Genomic DNA, 16871 nt, shown 5'->3' with positions numbered 1-16871 from the left:
ATCTCACTGAAAGCTTTCTCGCTCTCTCTCTCTCTCTCCCTCTCTCTCTCCCCCCCCCCCCCCGACGCTTTCTCTGTCTCTCCTTCGCAACTCGCCTATCTGCGTCTGCGTCCACCCAATTTCTACTCCTACTACTTCTTTACTCCTTCTACTACCAGTCTTCCTCCACTTTGCTGCGTTTTACGTTGTTTTACGCCAGTTTCTCTTAACTCTCGCCGCGTCTACTGTCATCGTTTTGCTTTTTATATCTAATCTCTATCTCTTTTTAGTCTAACCCTATCTCCCTCTCTCTCTATCCCTTTGCATCTGCCTTCACTCCAATTCCACTCATACTACTTACCTTTACTACTTTTATTATCAATCTTCCTCCACTTTGCTATTTTTTATGTTTGTGTTTGCTTTAACTATCGTATCTACTGTCATCATTTTTTATTTATATCTAATTTTTCTCTATCTTATTTACTCTCTCTTTACCCCCTCCCCCCCCCCCTCTCTCTCTCTTTGCATCTGCGTTCACTCCAATTCCACACTCACACTACTTTCCTTTACTACTTTTATTATCAATCTTCCTCAACTTTGCTATTTTTTACCCTCGTGTTTCCCTCAACTATCACATCTACTGTCATCATTTTTTATTTGTCTCTAATTTTTCTTCATCTCACTCTGTACATCGTTCTCCCGCTCCCTTGCCTATTCACATTTGCCTTCACTTCAATTTCAGTCTACTCATACCACTTCTTTACTCCTTTTACTATCAGTCTTCTTCCACATGGCTGTGTTTTTCATTGTACCAAGCCGGTTTCTCTTAAATCACTTATTATCGTTTTAAAATTTATTTCAAATTTCTCTAATTCTCCCTCATTTGTTTACTCTTTTCTTTCTCAAACACCCCCCCCCCCACTCTACCTTTTTACTTTCATCGTCTTTTTCCACTTCCGTCGCCGCATCTCTTAATCTCATCTACTTGCTCTTGGTCTGACTCTCGCGGTCTTTTTCCACTGACAGATTTGTTCCTCCAACTCCAAACTCTTCCCTGCTACTAATGCCAGATCTCTTTCTTATTTCTATTTGTTTTTCTACCTCTTCCCATTATTCCATTCTTTTTATGTTATTTAGATGCACACACACACAAACAGATGGTTCCACTTGCTTCTTCCCCCCCCCCCCTATATCTCTTTTCTCACAACCTCCCATCCCCACACCTTCAACAGTTTAACTAGCTTTTGATATATCGTACTTTCGCGTTTCATTTGTTCCTATCTTTTTAGCAGTATTTCCGAAGCTGTGCTTCCTTTCAAGTGCAGAAATGCGAGAAAACGTTGCACGAAGCATTACCTGACCTCTCATCGTAAAGATTTTTCCCTCTTATTCTTCATTTTCCTCTTCTTCCTTCAAAAGTATCCCCATGCCACTCCCCTCTCCTCCTTCAATTTTATTCAATTCAATTTCAGCTTACGTACTATCCTCAGCATATTTCTTTTTTCCATTCCACATATCTCCGATTCTCACCAAACCTCCACGTTTTCACATCCAGCGCACGAGCGGACTGAAAAATTCTCCATGTAAATATCAATGTAATTTATCGCCAGTGTATCGTCCAAGTCTATAAAGTCGGTTGACTTTCGCGGAAATAAGCAACCAGTCGACGTTTATCTACAATTTATCGATTCTAATTTTCAACGATAAAAGAAAACCAGTAGGACTCGACGATAGGAATTGGGGAAAATGTACAGTTTTTTCCTCGAATTTTCTCGAATTCATCGTTGAATTTATTTTAACGTGTCGCGAGTTCTCGTACGAAGTGGATTCTTGAAACAGGAGCTACAGATTGTCAATTTGGACTCGATAGGAAATTATTTTTCTTTTTTTTTTTAAAGAATTTCACCATGTGACGAGGAAAAAATAATATAAAGTGTGGGATTTCCAGAATTTTCGCACTTCATGCGTACTCTTTACAGTTCCCTTGACATATTTACTGCTAGTAACTTCCGTCTCGCGTCCAGTTCGTTTTTCCTGCCTCGCCGAATCCCTCTCCCTCCCCCTCCCCCAACCTCTATTTCACCCGAAGACCCATCCCTTTTTGCACCCTCGCGACCACAGAACATGCCGCACCTTCTCGAACCACAATGGGATTCGCATGTAACCTCGTGAAATTCAACGTACCACATGACATCTGCCAAATTCACTGCGGACACTTTCTTGTTTCGACTCCATTTAACACCATTCATCATTCATTCAACCACTGAATCTCCTTACATCTATATCCTTCATAAACACACTTTTCCTTATCGCCTCAAGTTTTTCTTATAAGTTTTGTTCCCAACATCTCATTTAACCGTTAATTTTTTGTCCCAAAGACATTTAAGATTCAATTAGGAACATTCTTAGCGTTTTTTCACTTCTCGTTGATTTATTCGTCAGTTAAAAGTGTAAGAATAGCGATTAGTGGTGGAGTTTGGCGCGTTTTTCCGTAGATCTGGGGTTAAGGGTACCTAGAGGGCGCCACCGGTGAGCATAAAATTGGCAGGCTGGAGAAAAACGAACGTTCGAAGGTAGAATAGGCTTGATCGGGACAGGGAAATTTTCGATCATCGCGTCCACTCGTAATCGCTTTTATAAAAGTACTTATTCGTTGAATTTATTTTCCATGTTGAGAGAAAGTTACGCTGACCGACCTGTCGGATTCTAGCAGAATCATTCTCGTTCCAGGATAGTTAACGTTTAACGACTCCTGTCAAGATGTCTTTTCTCTCCTTTCCCCCTCCACTCTCCCCGTCCTACAGGTTACCCCACTCTCCAGCTTTTTTGCGACCCTTCACGTACCAACCAGAATATATTAGAAAAGCTTCAAAGGCGACCAGAGGCTATAATCCGCTCAGTAGCTTTTTTTTACCTTTTCCCTTCTTTCCGTGCCTTCTTCGCTTTTTTTATGCGCCAGTTAAAATATACCAAGAGGTCGCAAGTACGAACCTCGACAGGGGAGCGACATTTTTTATTGTCGTTCTCATTTGATCCTTCATCGCCAAACGATGCGAATTGAAACTTCCTTCCCTCTTTTCAACTTTCCTACTTTTTCTTTTTTTATCCTTTCTAACCTCTCTACGACCTCAAAACGCCTTTACTAGTTCAGCTTATAAACGAAATTTGTCACACATAATATTTATTCCCAAAATAAAACCTCTTTTAATACCAGTCCATTCCAATATCGACAATTTTTCAATTTTTATTTACGATGCATTCTAAACGCATTTCTGGTTTCTATTTCAAGAATAATAATAATAATGGATTCACTTTTCGACCGCGATGACTCGTTTCGGAGGAATGTGGAGAGTACGAATTACGGATTAAAATAAATTGATGAAGAATAACAGCTGGTTTTAATCAGCATTAATGCTGATGAACGCGCACGGGAACGCATAAACACACAGTCACATACATGGGGTAACGTAGTTTCCGTTGGTAGTGATGGTAAATGGAAAACGAATCTGATTATATTCCAGCTTAACATTTGGAAAATGTTAAAAGCACTGTTACTGTACATTAGCAATATGTGACTTTTAAATCCAAAAAAAGTAAATCGAGTTCATATTAACCTAAAAAATTCAAACGCATTTCGTTATTCATTACACGCACACTTTTACTGCTTAAGGTTTTATAGCAGATACCCCATAGCTTCCGTATTTCTAAGTTTACTTAGGATCGGTGTAGGAATATCGAGTCTTTTGGAGGTTACAGAAGCAAACTTTGATTAGCGCTGCTCTGATTCGAGGAAGAGCATTAATCAAAAATGGAAAGTTTAATGGAAGTCGTTGGAGCTTGATTAAACTGATTAAATGGCAGGGAATGAGTTAATAGAGTCTGCTCACGCACACACCCTCTCTCTTATTCCTTCCTTTCCTGATCACAGTTTACGTATTTTGCTTTTCGTCGCAACCTTCGGTAAAATTGCGCCATCTAGGACCTGTACGCGGTAGACGTGGCACTAAAATATCGACTACAGCGCCACAACAAGTCCCCATTACGACAAGAAACAATATAACCTACGCTATTTCCTCGCTGTTAATTAACTCCCGTAAAAGGAAGGGAACGTAAATTCTTTTTCCAATGAAAAACTAATAATATCGAGAGAATTTGAGTGGCTTACGTCAAAGGCGGCGAGATAGATTAAAGCGTGGAATTACAAGTCGAAAAGTGATCCGGCGTTCGTGAAAAATGAAAGAAAGAACAAGACAGGCATATCACGCCGAAGCTCGTTGGGACGCGAGCTCGATGAAAATTACAGTGAAAAATTAATCCTCGCCAATGTGTATGCAATCTAATTGCGATCGTGGGCATCGTATTGCAGCTTGATGGAATAGAACGTTCTTGTGTGCAGCAGTGCATGTATGTGTATCCCACGTGTGTCCACGGGCATCCGTGACAACTGCAGCCATTTCGATATGCAAAGCTCGTGTAGGTTTACTTTATGCGGGTCACGTCTCGATTGAGGCCAATACCGGTGCTATCCATGATTCAATAAAACTTTTCAGAATTTATTTCAATTTCTTAACCTCCTGCTCATCCTTCAGTTCCATCGACTAAAAGGAAGGATTGATTGCTTTCGGATTTCGAGCCCACAATCCTTATACGGGACGTCTGGGTGACCCTAACCTCCGGTATCTCTTTGTCTCTGTCTGTTTGTCCCGAACTCTCCCTCTTTCTCTCTTATAAAAGGCAAAAAGTTGAGAAACCATAAATATTCATCCATCCCTTTTACCCAATTTTCCCCAATTGTCTACCCTGATTTATCAATTTCCTTTTGTTTTTAAATCCCAAAAATATCGCTACATCCAGTTTATTCGTTAATAACTCACTCTTCCTCTGTTAGAATATTGGGAGACGATTAAACCAGCTTTTATTTATCTCCCATCAGTGTTTTTCATCACGAAAAAAACTGCGCTGAAATTCGTTTGGAGTCTCCTCGCCAGACAAAATAATGTTGTATAAATATAGCTAAAATATCGCACGCCCCGTGTTTTTCTTTCATTTTTATTCCAACCTTTCAGAATATCGAGTCTGTTATTGCTCGATATTTATTAGTCCGAGATATTGTTCTTATTGCTTCTGAACTCTCTACAAAGTAGATATACCCTCAAAATCGAATTAACCCGCAGTATAGAAGTATTGCAAACATGTTTATGGGTAGCTTTGGAATAACGAATAGGGCGAGTAAAGTGTATAGTTTATGTTACGTTTGTTATACAAGTAACAGCTTCGTACACCGCCCCATATTTATGCACACACAAACATAATTACAAGTACATAAAATAACGCGTAATTTTGGTTTCCGAAGCAGATGGACGAAAAGCTACTTAAGAATAACAAGGTTAATACATATGATTGTGAAAAATTCTGGTCTGCCGAGAAGCGAATATCGAATAAGGCTATAAAACCCATCCGACCGGAAATTCTTTTCAGTGGAAGAGCCCAGCCATCGAAATATCCACGAGAGATTCTTCGGTGATTTGTAAGTGCGCTATTTTTGCCCCTATTGTTTACAGTACTATGAATCAAGAGAGATATCCGGCGCACTATGCAAATCTGGTTAACCTAGTAAAATAATTCGGACGTTAAAATCGACTCTGAGTCTGGCATCAAATTACAATGGAAACTGTTACCTCATTTTCATTTTCCAGTTGAATTATTCTCCGTCGCAAATAAGTGGCAAGCTTCGCTTTTATCATTTGTTTTTCGTATTAACAATATATAATTTCGTTTGTTGTCACATTTCAACAATGATAAACTCTTCCCTCGACGCGAGCAATCGATATCTATAGTTTTTAGGTTAGAAATGACGTATTAGCTTTTCGCACGCGATGTTTCAATCCCCGTCTATTGCTTCTGCCATCGATTGATCGAAAAGCGGCATTCCGGATCAAACACGACGTCCCCTTGAATTCAATCATTGCGTTGGCAGTTGCTCGTTAAATAAAGCACGTAGTTAGTACAATTATGGAAGTTTGTTTGCAGTTGGCGTTTCGCCGGTTACACGCGACAATCTGTTGGGAAACAAGTGGATCTATATATATGAAGAGAGAGTGAGGAAGGGAATGCAGAGAGTAAACGAGAAGAGGGAAGTTTCTCGGTGAGATCGAGAGATATAATGTACCAAAATTCATCTCTCTCACTTATTGTGTAATTCTCCATTCCACCCGGCTTCTCTCAAGCGATGTTACCCCCTCAACGCTTCTGTGCTGGCTCTCTCTGGACTACACAAAGTTCACGCTGCTCACAAAGGCTCGTTCTGGAACTATTGTAGCACTCGGCGCGCTCGCAGCATCCGAAGCTATCGTTGATAATATCGAATTATCAGAAACCGATGGAATTGTCTCAATGTCTGTTATACGCCTTGCCACAATCAACCAATAACGGCATTTCGTCAGGGAGAGAAACTCATTTTTCCAGCTCTTGATCCGCTTCATCCGGTAAACAATGTGATCACTGCAAATTCAACGGATCAAGTGTGAGACTAAAAAACAACATTATTAAATTCTAAAACTATACTTTGAACAGAAATAACGAAGCAAAAAATATTGATTGAAGTGACAGAGGTGTGCCAGTGGCATGTTGATTAACGCTAAACTTACCGCCAAATTTTGTATACACGTTTGTTTATGAATTTATAAACTCATATTATTGTTTAATTCTAGGAAAAATTATTAATCCATGAGAGGTGAAACACGTGTCTATGGGACGAGGTTTTTACTAAATCTCCATATATTTGAGCCAGTATTTCGTCTATCTGTCTGATTTGGCAACCTCGCTCGACAGTAGAACGCTTGTCCCGAAGTTTAGTGGGAAGGCAAGACTGCGACACCAGTGTGGCACATGCGACACTGCAACTATGTAAGACAATCTCACGTCACTATTGGCAGGTTAAGCTATTGTTGAGAAAAGTATTGTCTTAAAATCTTAAATATAATAGAATTTATTCTGTACCTTTCTGAGACGATGATTGATCCTTCCTCCGTAAACGTTTTTCAATACTTTTCGTCTGTACATTTAGATGTTTCAGGTCTCACCCTCCTTCCTCTTGTTAATAAACTCTAAAAGGTAATAAGAAAAATTCATGCTGTTTGGAATGTTCTATTCCACATATGTGTGAATCGTGAAATAATTAAAAATTTATTTTTTCATGTAGTTCTTGTAAAATAAATGAAGCAATTCAATTGGAAAGTAGTTGATTTGATTATTTTGTTTTGGATATGAAAAACCAGGACTTACGGACGAAGGGTTGAACTCTTAATTAAACTTGAAATGTTCGCAATTTAAGTAAATTATAATTCATTTAATACACATTTACTATCTTCAATCAGGTACTTATTTAGTGATAAATCATTCCTTCATTTGATTAACCTATTTATTCATTTTACTAATTTTAGGTTATGTTCTTCTCCGTGATGGTAGCTTGCCCAGAAAGCATCAATAATATAATTTGCAGTGATGTATTAGGAGTATTCCTGAAAGAGAGTGATATCTGTCACTTCGTAATATTTCAGAAATGTTACTAAAATATTTCCTAAAGTTTGAAGTATTGTTTGAGTATTGTAACAGACACCTCACTAATGTAATAGGAGTATTTCAACTGCAGGACCTAAAAAAAAGTTTTGTTTTCATCCACATTTGTTCTAGGGCTCCCGATATTTTTTTATCAATAGTTCTATTTATTTGACCAAAAAAGTTCACATTTCAAATGGCAACTTTTCATCAAAAGTCAACTAAAAACTGTTCAGAATGTTTAGTTCTGAACAGAGCTCTGAAAGGTTACATTTTTATCAGAATTTTGAATAGATAATCAATGTTTGGGAAACATTTATCATGCGTTATGTTACGGATGGATATACTGCTCTAAAATGATGAACTATTTTCAAGTTTAGGAAAAGCACTTATTCTTAACTACGAGCTTGCAGAAAATCGATTTGCACACTTCTGAGTGCTTCGATCGTTTCCTATTACCATAGAAAATTAAAAATACTTGAAAAACGCTATTCGCTAGTGAGTTGCGTGTAGATAATAGTACACTATTGCTCAATAATCTTGCGTCAGGCGAGGGGCAGTGGGGATAAGAGAGGCAAGGGGTTATCTAGGGAATTCTAGTGGACACCGTCAAATTTTTGATCGGCTATCCCTTTGACGCAAAAGAGCTGTCAAAAGCTAAATTAACCTGTATTTTGAAGAAATACAGAAACATAAATATTTTTAAAAAACAAATAAGAAGAAAGAAAGAAAGGATTTTAATAAATATATAAAGAAAAAATATCAGATGAGTATTAGTTAATAGGAAATGTTAAAGTAATTATAAATTATTAAGAAAATATACTTTGTGGTTTTTTTATTTCTGTTACAGGTTAAATGCTGTTTCTGATGAGTTTAAATTACAGCAAAGAAATATATATAGACCAATGAATAAAAAAGGACTAATTTATGAAGCATTTCTGTGTGGACCAGTTATTTCAATAATTATGGTTTAATTATGTTATAATAGTGATTGTGAAAGCGTTTGGTGTATATACACAAAGAAATTCTATTATAAATTAATAATTATATATAATAATGTGTTGATTCCTATTACTATAAATTAAAGCTAGTTCAATTAAAATACTCGTTCTCTTTCTTCCTTATCCAAATTCTATACATACATAGTAATTAGATATTCTCATAGAATCTATCCTTTAAACTAATTAAATTGCAACTATTTGAAATGTGCAAGTCATAACTATTTGCTTCAATTATTTGTATTATTCAATGCGAGACAAATTGCATAGAGACTCTTCAAATTTCTTATTGATCTGTCACATTCTTTCACATCTTGTGTGACATTTATTTGCCTTGATTGTTCCTTCTTCTTCTAGTTTTCAACATATACCAATATTTCTCTAGATATTTTCAAATACGCTGAAGTATGCTTATTCTGCTGTCTAATTGATTCTATCAATGTGAGGATGATAGGTAAGCTATTGCTCTATTAAATTTGAAGAATCTAGACACTTCACTTAATTTATTGTACTTAAATATAATGTTTGGTACTTCGTCTACATGATATCTTTTCTTTACATTTGACAGGATATTGTCCTCCAATACATTCATGTATACTGCTGAGTTAATCTTGTTTTCAGCTTCAAATAATTTTCCAACTACATATTTGGATATCCATTCCTAATATACAATACTTATTTTGTTACTCCTATTTGTTGTTGAGAATTATCTGTCTTAAATCCTTAATTTATCTAGTCGCCATATATATATTCTATTATTTTCAGATGATTGATATATCTTACTACCAATTCTGTCAACATTATAATAGGAGTAACAAAATAAATATATTCTATATTCAAAATGTATATCCAAACACGTAGTTGAAAAACTATTCGAAGCTGAAAGCAAAATGAACTCATTAGTATACACATACCTTCTAAAGAACTTTATCTTCCCAAGTACTATGAAAACATATCTCACAAAAGAGATACCAAATTTAAATAACATCATTCAAATGCCTATTTTTCAAATTTAACTAGACAATGGTTTATCAATGATTTCAATATTTATAAAATTAATTAGAGATCAGCAGAATCATCAGATCTGCGTATAATAATTAATGATTGTAAAATTATTTTTATATGTTATAGACTAGAAGAAAATAGTGCAAAGGAGGCATATAAATGTCATAAAAGATAATATGTAGAAGGATGTGACATATTAATAAGAAATTTGCAGAGGCTCTATGCAATTTCTCTTACAATGAATAATAAATATCATTGAAGCAAATAGTTATGACTTGCACATTCCAAATAGTTACAATTTAATTAGTTTAAAGAATAGATTCTACGAGAATATGTAATTACTATGTATGTATAGAATTCAGATAAGGAGGAAAGAAAAAGAATATTTTAATTGAACTAGCTTTAATTTATAGTAATAAGAATCAACACATTATTATATATAATTATTAATTTATAATAAAATTTCTTTGTGTATATACACCAAACGCTTACACATTCACTATTAGAACATTACATCATAATTATTGAAATGACTGGTCCACACAGAAATGCTTCATAAATTAGTCCTTTTTTATTTATTGGTCTATATATATTTCTTTTCTGTAATTTAAGCTCATCAGAAACAGCATTTAACCTGTAACAGAAATAAAAAAACCACAAAGTATATTTTCTTAATAATTAACAATTACTTTAACATTTCCTATTAACTAATACTCATCTGATATTTTTTCTTTATATATTTATTAAAATCCTTTCTTTCTTTCTTCTTATTTGTTTTTTAAAAATATTTATGTTTCTGTATTTCTTCAAAATACAGGTTAATTTAGCTTTTGACAGCTCTTTTGCGTCAAAGGGATAGCCGATCAAAAATTTGACGGTGTCCACTAGAATTCCCTAGATAACCCCTTGCCTCTCTTATCCCCACTGCCCCTCGCCTGACGCAAGATTATTGAGCAATAGTGTACTGATGAGTTCTTGGTCATAACATTATTTTTTGATTTTTTAATAAATATTTAATGCTCTGGTAACTCAATTTAGACTGAAATATGCTAATTGCTAATTTGGTGTTCATACGAATACTCTAATTTTCAAAGCTACGATAATATTCGGAGCATATCCAGAACTCCGTAAACCTATTCTCCACAAGCTCCATGCTAAAGGTTAGCATTTTACCTAAACCAGAGCTCATCATTTTGTACAGCATCTAACTTCTAACGCTGGAAATCGTTTACCCAAGCATTCATAATAAAATTTGTATGAATCACCGAGGAAAATATAATCTTTCAGAGCTCTCTATTCAGAATGATATATTTTATAGTTTTTAGTTGAATTGTGATAAGTTATACTTAGTATGTTTTAAAATGTAAAGTTTTTTCGGTAACACATACAAAACTATTACCAAAAACTATCGAACACTCTAGACCATTATAGATTTAAACAAAATTCTTATTTTGTTTAGATTCCAACAGTTCAGATGCTATTTCACACTGGTAGCACCTCTGGGACAGTTTATTTACGGTTTCTTTTATTTTAGCTATAGTTACTCACCTTTTTGTTTACCTTGTTTAATCGCATTTTGTTGTTTCTATCTACCAAGTGAGAGAGAAAGACAAAACATGATCAATCAAGCAGTGTCGTTTGGCAAAGCCAGCTATCCTTTAGATTGAGAAAATAATACGATTATATTCGAAATGAATTTAACTTTACATTTAGAAGGAAAAGATTCGCATAGTGGAGATGCATATCAAGATAATTAGTTTGAGTTAGGTTATTTGAGATATTTTCGAAAGTTGAGGTTAAGGCGACGACCGATCCACCAAAAACTTCCTGCGAAACTGTACCGGACGGCGGAAAGTCGAAGAGAAAGCTGCAAAATTAGGTGAGTTATGGTTTAAGTAATTACTTTTCTTCATAAGAGGCTAGCTTCGCGGGGGAGCAAGTATTATAGCCTGACGATGGATCGTACGAAGTTGGCGCTTTCGCGTAAGGGAAAATAGAACATGGGTGTATTCGCGTATGCAAACAATTTGATTAGACACCACGGGCTGCCGTTGAGACGTAAATGTAATTTATCTCGAGCAGAACCGGAATAACGTAAAGCAGCGACACCCTTGCGGTAAATCTGGGCCCTAAAGCCACCTTATTACTACTCTCCTGACATCTGTTGGCAATAAATCCAATTAGAACAAAGGTCTTAGACTTGCATCTCTATTTTGCTCCTGGTTTAGAAAGAGAGGGAAAAGACCCTATTGGTTAAAACACTTCGATTGTTATTTAGTTCGAGAGCAGGATTGTTGCAGGCCAGTGTCAATAAATCAGAATTTATCTTATGATGTTACTTTTTTAGTACAAAGTTATAAATATGGTAATTTGTGTCGTTCCTCGCGTTTATTTCCATCGCTTAAGGTATTAGTGTCGTTACTTTCGTAATCAAAAAATAATTTATTCTCTCATTGAACTAGGCGATCATTCTGCACTTGTGAAATCAAACGGACTTCAAAAAAGTCTCAAAGTATTCCCTGATTCTTTAGTTAATGTTCAAAAAATTAGTGTGAAATGTTGAATAATATCTTTTGTAGATTATGAAATCAAAAGTAAAAGAAATACGACTTCACTTAAGCGCTTAGATTAAACAGGTAAGAATACACTAAAATTAATAAGCTTGTAATAAGCCATTCTCGAAACATAAACATACAAAAGTTAAATCAAGTTCTTCTTTATTATCGGCTTTGTAGAGTTTTTCGATTTTCTAAATGATAATTATTTAACCAACATTACTAGCTTACATTTTTCCGTCAGATTGAGCAAAACTGTTCCTTGCTGGATGCAAGCGAGACGGGTAAAATCGGATGATATTAGGTTTGTTTTTGTGGACTACTACTTCTGCACTTTTCATTAAGAGTGTACACCCCGTTCGAGATACATTACATAAAGTTTTTCTAAAGTGCAAGCAGCAAAAACAAGCATAGAGTAAAACCAGAAACAATCTGATATTTCGTAAACCACTTTGTTAATTTCACTTTTCATTTAGCCATAAAATGGCGTCTCTTGTAGGTCTTTGTTGACAAAAATTGTAAATATCCACATTTGTGTTGATTAGATACACGTTAATACTAGTTATTGCAAGCTCTGACTGTAAAATTGGAATATTTTAAAAATTTTCCACAGACACTTAGCATGGCTACACTAAGTGAAGATATAATTCATTTAAATCACTGTTTATTATCGATTAATCCCGCCTATTAAAATGTAAATAATTTTATTTACTATAAATATAAATATAGTATTATAAATCGAATCCAAATTAAGGTTAAATTATTCAAGCAAAAACAGATAGCAGAATATACAACTTATGGAAAACTATACATTAATTATTGTCAATTAACAAACATAATTTTTCAAAGATTTAAAATGATAAGTCTTTGTACAAATATCCATCAACATTTATACAGCTACAGATATAATATGCATTTATTATAATGAAATATAATGACCTAAAATGATTAAAAAAAACTAGGTAGAGTGATTAAAATTTCTTGACGGCGCCCATGAAGGGTGCATAGGATGAAAAATTATTCAATTTTCAATGTCATTTCTGTTAAAATGGAGTACCCTATTTTTCCTCTTTAAATACTCTTTGGTTTTGCAACATTTTTTCAGTTTCTATACATTTATGTTGAGAACAATCTTTCATGTTTTTGTTAATGATAAAAATAAAAATCATTTCAACTGTCAGTATTTTCAGTCAAACCATTCACAAATTACAAGCTTTTATCCTTAGAGGTCCAGTTTTGCTCCGGTTCTTCCCTACTAACTAGTGCAAGCCGATTATTCCATCTGTCTCCTAACTAGATTTTCCTGATCTGTCACATCCTCGTGTTTCACGGCAGCCATTAATAACTCTGTAAAACACATTACTCCCTCGCCTGTCTTGTTTCGTCCTTCGTCGTGGTAAGCAAACGACAAGAATCCATCCCCATCAAAATTTTACTCCGATTTATTACTCTTGTTAATCTTCCCTTCGTCATCTCCTGCAGCCCTTCTGCATTTTGTTATTATTATTATCCTGAATTTATCAATATTTTGAATGAAAAGTCATCTGCTTAGTCGTAGACTGTTTATATTTACTATTTGTCATGGAAAGGTAAGTTACGTTTAATTACCAATTATTTCTGGATGCAAAATTCGTCGAATTTTATTATTAAGATATTTGTAAGGGAGGGGCGGGGGGGTTACACCTTAACTCTGTTGCTTTTGTGCTATTTGGTTCATCGGAAGCATTGACCTATCGATTCAGCTTGGGTATTGGTGTGATATATCATTGAAAAGGCCAAGGTTGTATTGGTCAAAGTAGACACTTTAATTACGCCCTAACAAACGACATTTTGCAACTTATTTCCAAACAAAATCCAATACACAGGGAAAATTCTACCCAGGGTTTAATAAAAAATGTTCAAAGGTCGCATACTTCATTCTAACTTTGCTCTGTTCCCAAGGATCAGAGTTTTAAACGATAAAAGAACAGCCATAGTTTTTACGTTATAACAAAATAATGAATCATTAGTGTTTAATACATAAAGTTTCGTAGGAAAATTCTAGTTAAAAAAAGACAACTTGAAAATGGTGTAAACAACGTATATGCATTTTATTTAGATTTCAGATAAATATTTCAACATTGAACATTGACTAGTGTCGTAAGAACATCGTTTACTCGTTTACATAGTCGCAGTAATTCCTAATCAACTAATATTGAATATTCTCACTACGTGTTCGTTACAAATTCTCTATTTGTTCGCTTATAATCCAATATACGATATTTAATGCTTTTCCCCCACCTCTGCCTCTTCCTCCACGATCGCCATATTTATTTTCCACTTTTCTTATCCCTGTATGAGACCTAACCTCTCGTGCTCGATATAATCGCTAATGTTTATTTATTTACTTCACTAATTTTTATCACAAGATGCCACTTCGCTATCTTCACAGCACCAGTAATTTATTTTCTTTTTGTCACGCCGACCAATTTTCTCTGGCATCCCAAATCTGACCGCGCGTCTAACCTCTAATTGGACTCGTTAAACCACAATTTATCTCACCGGCTACGAATCTCGATTAATTTCCCCCAATTTCATCCGAGTGAAATTTTTCAGGCTCCTATAGAGTAATTCGTAATCCACTGTATATCCGCTATTCATCGTGCGTTCCAAGTACCTCTAGCAAGTCGATTAAATTTTCGAGTCCAATTAGTCGAACATGGTCGTAAAACTCATGGGATCGGTGAGTTCGGCGCTGAAGAAATCTGGTGCTTTTACTGAACCGTTGCAAAAACGATGACGATTGTTTGTGTGTCGATGATTCGATCGTTGTGTGATCAGACGATAAGGCCCTCGGTCTGGTTTTGCAACAATTTTTCAACGATACGTTCGCGAAAGAAGTCTTTCAACGTGTGATCTCTATTTTATTCCTAACCTCTCCGCTCGTGGCTACGTAGCAATTTTTTTATTAGCATTTTTCTATTATTGCTCTTGTACCTTGCATTGACTTGACTCATGATATAAATAAAAGTCGAACGATGTTGCGTCTTTAAGATTTTATCGATATAGTTATAAAAACAGGTGTAAATTATTCCGACACTTTATCGAGAGACTGGAACGAATTTTCACGAATATAGTCGAATATAAATCATCGCCAGACTCAACGAAGAAATTCTGTAACGTAAAGCTCGTCGAAATATTGCATTTATGTCTTTGCATTTTACTTCACATCGAGATTTCACGGAAGTTGTGAATATCTCTGCCAGTGTTTAACGAAACAGCTTGGGTTTCCTAACCTAAAATTTATGACGAACGAGTTTTTCATGGAATAAAAAATAGCGTAGTAATCGTATTAAAAAATATTTACGTAGGATTTTGTCGAGTAATGCTTAAGGGATATATAGTAAAAACACAGGAGCGCAAGAAAATCTCTGCTGGTAATAGGTACGTGACCTAATTGCTGCGTTTCCGTATAGTTTGCAAGCTTTTACTTCATTTTCACAGTTAATTGCTCGTCCTGGTTAATATTGCTTTCGATTGGACGCGTTAGTTTAGTGCCGAATGAGTCATTGAAAAGTAAATAACAACAATACGGCTTGAGAAGGTTAGTTTAAAGGAGAAAAAAATAAATAGATAAGTCGAACGAGATTTGTGTGACTGATCGATTCAACTATAGCTTCGAGTGTATTCACAAGTGCACTTATTTAAATTAGCGTTTAATTACGTTTTAATATTTCCTAGACGTTCCACAGATATTTTCTAAATAAATTTATTACAATTTTTCATGATCGATTTATATGCGAACGAGGTTAGGTCTGTTTTCTATTGTTGCCCAGCTGGACCAGTGCAATAAGTTAGAATGAGGAAACACATGCATGTCTTACTTCAACTTTATTGCACCAGCTCAGCAGCAGAGCAATAGAAAACAGACCTTTTATAGTAATGTCTTGTCAAGCACTCCAACATCTTCCCAAAAGTTTATTCATTTGGTTTTTTTTTTCAATTGGACCATTCAGCCTCCGTCGTTTTTACAACCCGTAGAAATTGAAATAATTAGAATCTAAGTGGTGGGAGAGAACGGATTAAAGTGAATAATACGAGAAACTAAGGAGTTCTATCTTGTAGAAGAAAAAATGAAAGAGTCGTGAAACAAAATGAATAATACCAGGTAGTTACTGTTAGAAGTGAAGAAGGCGGGGTAGCTAAATTGGACGGATTATGAATAAAGAAGATGGCGCCTGGCAAGACAAAGGATTGTAAAGGAATAGGAAGTGAGACAAAAAGGGCATCGGGACTTATTTCTTGTTTCCTCCGTTTCCCAGGATACTTAAGGCTTAATGAAATTGCACTTGGACGAGGGTGCGTAAGGGAGGTTAGGTGACGCGGGCGAGAAGAAAAGTGGAGACTCGGCTGAAGAATACAGAAATAAAAGAAGAGCAGTGTTATTAACGACGTACTGCTAGCTTTAATTCCATTTTAACCTTCGAGTCATTGACAAGTGACTTTGCTCAGCTGGAAAACAACACTCGAGGACGCAGTTTATTTAAGAAAGCGACACCTTCAATACCGTCTCATCCCATCCCATCCTTCAAAATTCATTTGATACCCAAGATCTCTCCCCTCTCTACTAGTTTGTGCTTCGCTTTACACGTCTCGCCCCACTTTTTTAGTTAGTTGACGTCAGTAGAATCTTGCGGCAATCGCGCTAACTAACGTTCACGACCGTTTATCCGCTGTTGTCGAAAGATCGAAAATGATAGTATAAAGAGGAGGGAATTGAAAAGGAATAGTGAAAGAA

At 35.6% G+C, this 16871-nt stretch overlaps 3 long non-coding RNA genes across 4 annotated transcripts; 2 read left to right on the top strand and 1 right to left on the bottom strand.

Annotated features, from left to right (window-relative positions):
* Positions 1–5226: 5226 nt before the first annotated feature.
* Positions 5227–6765, bottom strand: LOC136775546 (uncharacterized). Of its 2 annotated transcripts, XR_010822949.1 has the most exons (4): positions 6627–6765; positions 6168–6480; positions 5658–6038; positions 5227–5589 (listed from the first exon to the last, which is right to left on the bottom strand). It is a non-coding gene; the product is annotated as an uncharacterized lncRNA (long non-coding RNA). The 2 variants fall into 2 exon arrangements; XR_010822948.1 differs by having other exon boundaries at positions 5658–6480.
* On the top strand, positions 6391–6977 carry LOC136775547 (uncharacterized). Its single transcript, XR_010822950.1, has 2 exons — positions 6391–6502; positions 6690–6977. It is a non-coding gene; the product is annotated as an uncharacterized lncRNA (long non-coding RNA).
* A 4763-nt stretch (positions 6978–11740) lies between these two features.
* Positions 11741–12445, top strand: LOC136775656 (uncharacterized). Its single transcript, XR_010822973.1, has 2 exons — positions 11741–12175; positions 12339–12445. It is a non-coding gene; the product is annotated as an uncharacterized lncRNA (long non-coding RNA).
* Positions 12446–16871: the final 4426 nt, after the last annotated feature.

This window comes from Prorops nasuta, unplaced genomic scaffold (genome assembly GCF_024137725.1).
Source record: "Prorops nasuta isolate Cenicafe-Biocafe unplaced genomic scaffold, Cenicafe_Pnas_1.2 PNAS00008, whole genome shotgun sequence".
NCBI classification, from domain to species: domain Eukaryota; kingdom Metazoa; phylum Arthropoda; class Insecta; order Hymenoptera; family Bethylidae; genus Prorops; species Prorops nasuta.
The sequence above is the reverse complement of the archived record's forward strand: the minus strand, read 5'-3'. Positions and strand labels throughout refer to the sequence as shown.